Source organism: Ovis aries, chromosome 9 (genome assembly GCF_016772045.2).
Source record: "Ovis aries strain OAR_USU_Benz2616 breed Rambouillet chromosome 9, ARS-UI_Ramb_v3.0, whole genome shotgun sequence".
NCBI classification, from domain to species: Eukaryota; Metazoa; Chordata; class Mammalia; order Artiodactyla; family Bovidae; genus Ovis; species Ovis aries.
In genome coordinates, this window is record NC_056062.1 from 56,522,310 (window position 1) to 56,532,025 (window position 9,716).

The window sequence follows — 9,716 nt, forward strand, 5'->3', positions numbered from 1 at the left end:
TTGTAGGATGCACAGTCATCTTGGCTGGTTGGAAATTACCGTAAATTCTTTACGACGTAATCTGTGGTGGTTTCAGCCGCCCCGCTCACTGGCAGCCCGCGAACCCGCGCCTGGCCCTTGGAGGAGAAAAGCAGTGGGCGTGAGGAAACACATGTCCTTTCCGGCTTCCGAGGGGAGTGAGGGGAGTGAGGAAGCAACAAGCTGGCCGGGAGAAGCTCTGACAATGTGAGGAGCCTGCCGTGGACATTCCGAGGGGATGGCAACATCCTTCCGACCTCAGACACAAAGAGCAGCTTCTTCCTCTAGGAGGTGATGCAGTGTTCCCTGCCCTTCAGATGACTCGGCGAGACGCAGACCACAGAACTCTCTCCCGGGCTTCTCTTCCCATTTTCTTGGAAACGATGGTTTACTGTGAAAGTACAAGGAAGTCCACACATCCTCTAAAGTGATGAGATTCCTATAATAAAACAAGCTAAAAAAAATGTCTTGGATGTATTAATATAAGAGCAGTATAAGCCTCATGGATAAATACACTGCCTCCCACAGCTAGAATTGAAGGATCTTGGCTTGCTTTTTCTCTCTTAAGGGTACTCAGAAAGATCAAGGACCATCAGACTCTGAGAACCCACATGCATACCATGTGTGTGCCCCGCTTGAGACACTTGGGTATTGTAAACAACTCTTGCAGTGAAATTGAGATGTTGACTGACAGAACACGCCAGTTAAGACATCCTACGCTGATTGTCCATCTTCCTCTTTTCCTGGGCAGCCTCAGGAGTGAAGAGAGATAGGCTTTGGATTCAGGAAGGCAGAAAATTAAATCCTAGCCAGCGTGATTGCTCCCTCTCTTCTCTCCCTAACAAGTGAATTCAATGGGCCTCAAGTTAAATACTTTACCTCTCAAAGCCCGTAGAGTGGGAGTGATTTTATATACATACATATAAAAAATTACATAAAAATACAAAAATATTCATCAATATGAAATACATACTGTATATATTATATATTATTTTTGGAGTGACAATATTATCTCACAGGATGATTGGTAGTTATTTTTATTGGAGATTAATTGCTTTGCAAGTTGTGATGGTTTCTACTGTACAGCAGCGTTAATCAGTCATAGTTACATATATATATATTTCCCCTTCCTCTTGAGCCTCCCTCCCACCCCCACATCTCACCCTTAGGTCATCACAGAGCACCAGGCTGAGCTCCTTGTGCTACACAGCAGCTTCCCACTAGCAAACAGGGTAGTGTATATATGTGAATGCTACTCTCTGTTTGATTGGTAGTTTTAAATGATGTGATCACTCTTCCTCCAGTTTCTGGTTTTATTTTCTTGACAGTGATTCTCACTGCCTGAAATTACCGGAGTGCTTGTTTATTTTCTGTCCATTGCTCCTGCTCTGCCTCGTAAGTGGAACCACTGCCTTTGTTCAAGGCTGTTTTGCCATTGTCTGGGTGCAGTGCTCGGCGCATAGTAACTGCTCAGCAAATATTTACTGAACGAACGAAAGTGAAATGAATACACTGGTAAAGCGCAAAATAGAGACTCAATAACTGCTAGTTTTTTCTTCTTTAAGAATATGGGTTTACCTTTGCGTTCGTTGTCTCCCTGTATAACATGGAAATGAGCTAGACCACAGGTCATGGAATTCAGCAGAGTCCTGCCTGTTCAGGCCAAGAGGATCTTTTCTGGATTCTTTAACTTCTTCCGGAGAAGACTATCTGAGCTATTACCATCTGCATGGCCTGGAGAAGAATTTAGCTTTAGGTTCAAGAGCATTTGTTGGTAAACTGACTTTCTCACTCTAGGTCCATTTCTCAAGCTGTTTTGTCCCCTCTCTTGGCTGACTTGGAGGAAATTCTCTGGTTGTGGTGATGGTATTCAGTAGGTGGCGCTCTCTCCCAGAACACTGCCCTTCACAGTCCAGACCACGTTACTGATAACTGCAGAGTCACAACTACAAGCCAGCCATGCTGCTAATTTTGCAACTTTTGTTTCTTTTCTGTACACCACATCTCGCTCTCCCTGTTGTCTTCTCAGCTCCTTTCCTACTTAAGTTCTCTGACCTTGAACTTAGGGAAGCCATGTTGGCCTTTACCTAAGAGGAGCAGGGGACTTAAAGGAGACATTCATGCTAAGTTCTGGGCTTGAAATTCAGTTTTTGTTAATTTTTAATTCATTCATTCACTCATTCATTTAGTCACCAGAATTTTACTGTGAACCAAAGTTGGATGGATTAATGAAAGAAGAAAGGCTCTAAGTGCAATGACTGGGATTTGTAGCATGCATCTACTACTTAATGACTTTGGAATAATTTCTTAACCTCTCAAAGCCTCAGTTTTCTGATCTGTACAATGGGGATGACAGTAGTAATTACCTCACAGAGTTGTCCCAAGGAGTAAATTAATTATTATTTATAAAGTTCTAAAAACAGTGCCTGGAACACAGTAACATTAAATAAGGGTTTGTTAAACAAATACTAACTACTGCTTTGCTTAACTTTCCAATGAACGTGACAGCACCTCTTTATATTAGATATTTCACATATTTTCCCCCACTAAAAAATCTCTGAAATCAGGATGGGATGTCATAATTTGGCAAGTAAGAATGATGATATACAAAATGGTTCATTCATTTTTAAATTGAGAGTGTATTGGGTTTGATGAAATACGGCAATTATAAATAACATCTCTTCTTTTTTGCTGGCCTCTTTCTTTTAGGTTGCACATGTGCTCAAACTTTCCCAATTAAAAAAGAAAGAAAAATAGAGAAAGAGAAAAGAGTTTTTGACTCTGCCTCTTTTCTCAAAGCGGCACTGGCTCTGGTGCAGAGCAGAGCCTGGAATGGAAAAAAGGGAGAAGGACCCCCTAGAGAGTCTGAGTAGAGCTTGGAGGCCTCAAAAAAGTGGGTCTCCACCTGACTTCATTCCCTTGCCACCCAGAAACAACACACATTGGTGAGAGAGCCTCACTGATGAGGACACACAGAGAAAAAGGGGCCTTCTAGAACGAAGCTTGGGCTTCATCCTGTGATTGTGTTCCGAAAAAGCCTGAGCTTGGATTGAGAACTGGATGGCTTTTTAGGAAGTGCCTTCCAAAGTCCTGGGCTAAGAGTTACCATCAGAGGGACTGGACCAGGTACCCACAGAGCAGGTCAGAGTTACTTCCTGGATAAAGTCTCTGAGTGAACAGAATTCTTGAGTTCCACGTGGTCGCGACTTTCTCGTGGGTAATGCTGGATGGATGCTATGTTTCAGTGTATTTTGTGCTGTTTTTAATGCCTTCAGCTTAGATTCTTTCTTGTGTATAATATGCCAAGCCACCCCTTTTCCCCTAAAGTTTCACTGAAACTCCCCTTCACTTGGTGACTGTATTCACAGATGCTCATGGGACACTTCGAGACACTCGGATTCTCTCCTTTGGTTTCCAGTACTCCTGCAGGAGTCAGACACGACTTAGTGACTAAACCACCACCAGCACCACCACTCCCTAAGGCACCCCGGTGGTGCCTGTGACACTTCTGACACCCCTCTATCCACTCATTTGAACCCCTCCTCCTAGTCTACTAGGAGTCAGACACGACTGAGCGACTTTCACCGCTCACTCCTAGGCTGCTGCCCTGAAATATTCTCCCAGTGGTCTGTCCACCCAGAATCTACAAAGAGTGATTTGCCATCCTTTAGTTATTCTTTCAGTGAGTGTATTGTTATAAAAAATTGAACAGCCAGTTATTTTACCAGCATCATGGGTTGATTTGAGAACAGCAGAGGAATTGCAATTCGGACAACAAAGTTATGGCAAAAATATAGGTGAGCCCAACGGCAAACAAGCATGACTTTATAGAGGAAAGGAAGTTGGGAAGAGTTGTTTTGAATGCAAGTCCATTGGCGGAAAGCAAGAGTTTGGGATGGCAGGAGTTTTCCATTGGCTGGGTGTGTTGCTGGGCATGGAGAACTCTTCCTGTTGGGGTCTGTAACTGACTTGCTTCTGTTTTTAATTGACCTCAAGTGACAGTGCCTAAGGGCTCTTCATTCTAGCCTTCTGATTTCATTTTAAATGAGATTTCTTGTATTCTGTCTCACACGTGCTTATAAAGTCCCTCTACACAATGCTGGGCAGACAAAGAGAATACCTGTACTTACCCAGGGAATGTTAATGTTAATCTCCTCAGAGACCTTCGCACACATTGTTTAATCTAAGCTGTGTGTGTGTGCATGCTAAACCTCCTCAATGGTGTCTGACTGTTGTGACCCCATGCACTGTAGCCTGCCAGGCTCTTCTGTTCTTGGGATTTTCCAGGCAAGAATACTGGAGTAGGTTGCCATGCCCTCCTCCAGGGGATCTTCCTGACCCAGGGACTGAACTGTTTTATTTGTTGCTTTGGCAGGTGGGTTCTTTACCACTATTGCCACTTGGGAAGCCCCTGATCTAAGCTGCTCGACGGTAAAGAATCCACCTGCAAATGCAGGAGATATAAGAGACCTCAATTTGATCTCTGGGTCAGGAAGATCCCTGAGGAGGGCATGGCAACCCACTCCAGTATTCTTTCCTGAAAATTCCCATGGACAGAGGAGCCAGGCTGGCTACGTCCATGAGGTCACAGAGTCAGACACGACCAAGCACGCACATAAGCCTTTACACAGCCATTGACACGGGCATCTCCTTTTTTGTATTTCACAGATGTGGAACTGAGGAGAGGAGGGCTTACGTGACTTCTTCCAGGGCCAGTCTACTTTCTGATTGACATGGGATAAACTAGATGGTGTTGCCTGCTCTCAGGGAGCCTGCCTTCAGGAGAGCTCCCAGGCACCACCTTATTCTCTGATGTTTCAGTCCAATAGAATGTATTGCTGTGGGTCCTGACCTAACCCACACTGTAGCAGTCTTCATTAAACTTTAAAACCCTTGCTTGCACATACCAGAGAAGCCCTTAGCCTTCCGCAGCAGACTCGAGGGCTTGCTCCATCTCCCTGCATGTCTTCTTTGCCTGAGGTGTGTCCGGGTGCAGGTTGGGAGAGTCAGTCAATAAATACTTGCTGAGCAGCAAGCGCCTCCCTAGGCTCTGGGAATTCACCTTGAATTCACCTTGCCGTTGACTTGAAAGGATGTTAATACCAAAAATTCTTTGAGCAAGAAATTCTGATAGAGACTCTATATAACGTGCTCATGTTTCTATGAGGGAGGCAGTAGTATTTATATTTGTTTTTCTATTTTTAATTGTTATATTTTTATCGTTAGGGTTCTGTCCAAGCCTGAGGTCTGAGTGGAAGTGCCTTTGGAGCTGGGAAAGGACACAAGGTCACAGCTGAAGCCTTGGTCCGCTGCTCTGGGTGGAGGAGCTTTGGAACCTCAAACTAGCCCCTGGCCCCCACTTGGTGCTCTCCTGTGGACACCCCCAGGTGTCTGCTGAGTCATGACCCACCCTCTGCATGGAATGGGGTGGAAAAGTAAAGTAACTGTTTGTTGAACTGGCAAAACCTGCAAGTTTTAAATGCCCCAGAAGAGGTTTATTTCTTACACAGCTGGTTCTAAGTAGAATAAAGGGTGGGGAGGGGATCATGATCAAAGAACTGATTTTCTTTAGTAGATTTTCCTTACTTGGTTTTCAAATCTTTTTTTTTTATTATTATTAAAGTTTAGTTGAATTACAATGTTATGTTAGTTTCAGGTATACAGCAAAATGATTCGGTTATACACATATATTTATCTCTATACTTTTCCAGATTCTTTTCCATTATAGGTTATTACAAGATATTAAATATAGTTCCCTGTGCTTTACAGTAGGTCTTTGTTGTTTATCTGTTTTATATACAGTAGTGTGCTTCTGTTAATCCCAGACTCCTAACTTATCCCTCCCTAACCCTTTCCCCTTTGGCTGAGTAACGTTCTATTGTGTATGCACGTGCCACGTCGTCTTCATCCATTTTTCTGTCACTGGAAAGGCCCTTAGGTTGCTTCCATGTCTTAGCTACTGTAAATAGTGCTGCTGTGAACATCTTTTTGAATTAGAGTTTTCCTCTTTTCTGGATATATGCCTAGGAGTGGGATGGCTATATCATATGGTAACTCTATTTTTAGTTTTTAAGGAACTTCCATTGTGGCTGTACCAATTTATATTCCCAGCACTGGGTAGGAGGGTTCCCTTTTCTTCATACCCTCTAGTTTTCAAATCTTAGGAAGAAGGAAGCTGCAGAGACGGAGATGCTAGGTATCGCTATATGGTACATTTGAGGTGATCCTTTCTCCTTTGACATGCTGGAGCTGAGTGGTATGGTTTACCCTGCTGGCCCACTGGCCGCAAATGGAGTGGGTTATGAACTCTCCCTGCAACTTCTTCCTTAGTATTTGTGTCCCACTGTTTACACCCAGTGATAACCAGACATGTGACCTTGGGTTTCCTTTCTGACTCTACATGGCCTTGTTCCTGGTCTTTGAGATGTGGAGACTGCCCAGCTCAAAGGGCTGTGCTGCAGGGATAGTGAGGTAATACATCTCTCGGACAATGGTGAGATTCTACACAAAGTTTCGTTGTTTTTACTCTACCTATTTATTCTTTCTTTCTTTCTTTCTTTGGCTGCCTCGGGTCTTGGTTCCTGCATGAGGGATCTTTTCCATGCGGCACATGGACTCTCTAGTTGTGGCAAATGGCCTCCAGCGTATGTGGGCCTAGTTGCTCTGTAGCATGTGAGATCTTAGTTTCCTTCCTTCATTGCAAGGTGGATTCTTTACCTCTGGGCCACCAGGGAAGTCCCTCTACCTATTTCTTCTTTATGGTGTGGTCTGAAGGCATCTGCTTCAAAACACTCTCCAAGTATAATAGAAAGTACTCAGTGCCCGACCCACAATAGGCCTAAAAATTTAAGACTGTGACTCCTACTGGGGCCAAAGTATGAGATGGAAACCTTGGTGATGCTGGTATTCAACATCATTTCTAGTGGAGGAACAGCAAGGGATACCAGGAAAGAAAAGAAAATGACTTCCAAAGAGGGAGGGATAAAGGTGGGAGGATTCCTCCCCTTTTCAAACCTTTTCCTCACCCACCTCACCAAAGTACTCCCTCATTCTCAGCCTCCCAGACTCTTCCCCTTCCCACTCTGCCTCCTTGTGCTCTGATCACAAACCCTCAGTTCTCAAGATAACATACCATGAAAGCACCTGAGATGAAAATGGTTGATATGGATGTGAGCTGTAAAAGAAAAGCTAGAGCTGGAGCCAACCTTAGAGGAGATGTCCATCTATGCACACACACACACACACACACACACACACACACACACACACGTACACACACATGTACACACATATATGTACACACACATATATGTACACACACATATATGTGTACACACATATATATATGGGCTTCCCTGGTAGCTCAGATGGTAATGAATCTGGCCTGTAGGAGATCTGGGTTTGATCCCTGGGTTGGGAAGATCCCCTGGAGGAGGGCATGGCAACCCGCTCCAGTATTCTTACCTGGAGAATCCCATGCACAGTGGAGCCCGGTGGGCTACAGTCCATGGGGCTGCAGAGTCGTACACGACTGAAGCGACTTAGCATACACTCACACATTCCCTATACATATGTCCCTCTCTGTGTTTTGCAAAGAGGCACCTGGGGTCATGCATTGCCTCTGCCAGTGTTTTACATGTTTAACAGAATTAGATAAGAGTAGAGTTTGGATTTTGGTGTTCTAGGCTACAAAGAGCAGGTGGGGGTGGGGTTTCCCTTTTGTCCCCTGCCTCCACGTGGAGCTGAGAGCTCATCCAGAGCTCATCCACCCAGGAGGGGGTGCTGGGACTCTAGGGAAGTAGAATACTTCAGGGCTTTTATCTCAGCCCTTCTATCTCCCTTAGAACATAGGACATTGCTTTCATGTTTAAACAATAAGATAATTCAGTCAAAAGAAAAACACTGAACAGATTTCTTAGACTTTGCTCACTCATCTTTGGACTCATCTTTGGAGACCTTCTCCCCTGTTTTGGGCTGACGTGAGGGCCTGACAGACGGCTCTTTCGGCTCCTCTGACTACCTCCATATGTCACTTGTGTGGCCTCCCTTCGGGACCCGAGCTCTTGGTAGACAGGCTGCGGCTTCTAGGTATCTGAGCTCGTTGCACATACCTGGCATGTCCTGGGTGCTGTATGAATATGGTTGCAGATGAGTGAAGGAAGGAGGTGGAGAAGCGACAATTAGCCACCCCCAGTTTCATATTGAGACGCTGCATGTAGAAAGCCCTTTAGAAACTGAAAAGAGTGACATAGATGTTTCCTCATCCTGATTTGGAAGAAAAACACCATCTCCAACTGCCGGAAGCAAAATAGTTTCCCTCCCATAGATCCAGCTAATTTACTTGGTAAATATTTCACAGGTGCCTACCTGGAACAGAGATTAAGCCTCTGTTAGAAAGTCGCCTTCAAGACCTGCTCTTCCCTCTTTCTTGGCCACTCTTAGACCTTCTTCCCTTCCTTTTCTCTTCTACCAGAGTTTGAACACAGCATCTCATTTATTACCTTGCATGAGTGTGTGCTAAGTCTCTCAGACATGTGTGACTCTTTGCCACCCTTTGGACTGTAGCCCACCAGGCTCCTCTGTCCATAGGATTTCCTGGGCAAGAATACTGGAGTGAGTTGCAATTTCCTTCTCCAGGGGATCTTCCTGACCCAGGGACTGAACCTGCGTCTCCTGTATTTTCACTGTTGCAGATAGATTCTTTACCTGTTGAGCCGCTGGGGAAGCTATAGGGTCCAGTCAATGGAAAACTACACTCTCCACCTTTTCAGAAAGTCTGGGGAAAATACACTCTCTTCCTGCCCTGCTTGGAGATCTGGGGTCTGAAGTTTACTTGTGTGTTTTGGAAAGAAATACCGAGACAGCTAAGATGCAAAGGTGAGAGAGGCTTAGTCCCCAGGTCTCACTGCCTTGTGGCCTCTGGCCCCAGGTACCGTTGGCCTGCCACCTGTATGTTCCGTGGCTCTATTTGCTGACCTGACCCCCGCCCGACTTACTTAAGGGTGCCCAAAGTGGAAAGAGTATAGCCAAATGCCGAAAGAATCCCTTCTCCTAGCATTACCTGATTCTGGTGAGGTCAGGTGGACTGAGTAGTCACCCCCGAGGTATGATTTAGGTGGCACAGGAAGGCTCCTGCTCAAAAATAAATTCCACATGAGTGCCTGCACTGTTGCTGATTAATTCATCCCTTTATTCATTGAACAAATATTTACCTGATACTCTCCAGACAACCTCTCCTCCATCCGAACAAAAATGGGGTCTGTCCTCAAGTTGATCAAGAAATAGCAGAACATGCTGAAACAAATATGCTTTACCCAGTGCCTGATGAGGCTCCTAGGTTTTTCAGGAAGAGCCTTGTTTTGCAGCATAGGTTGTTGACTTTAACGTCCTGCCTTCCAAATCTAGCTGATGACCCAGGACCAGTTACTCAACCTGTTAGAACTTGTTTTCTTGTAGGTCTAACAGCAGTGATGGTAGTAACAGCTTACCCCTTATTGTGAGAATACTGTGAAACACTCCCCCAGAAGAGGGGTGTGGGTTTCTAGTAAGAAGTGAATGCAGTATTTTGAAAGCGCATCTGTTTAGAGGCACTGAAGGAGGTTTTATGGTGGGGGTGGGGGGTGGCATCTGATCTGGGTCAGGAAGGACAAGTAGGAATTGGCCAGGCAGAAAAGACAGGCAGTGGATCTCAGGCAAAG

The 9,716-nt window shown here is 45.0% G+C and overlaps 1 long non-coding RNA gene across 1 annotated transcript; it reads right to left on the reverse strand.

Moving 5' to 3' along the window:
- Window positions 1-1,031: 1,031 nt before the first annotated feature.
- Window positions 1,032-9,376, reverse strand: LOC121820390 (uncharacterized). Its single transcript, XR_006060903.2, has 3 exons — window positions 9,231-9,376; window positions 9,080-9,150; window positions 1,032-3,441 (listed from the first exon to the last, which is right to left on the reverse strand). It is a non-coding gene; the product is annotated as an uncharacterized LOC121820390 (long non-coding RNA).
- Between the last annotated feature and the right edge of the window lie 340 nt (window positions 9,377-9,716).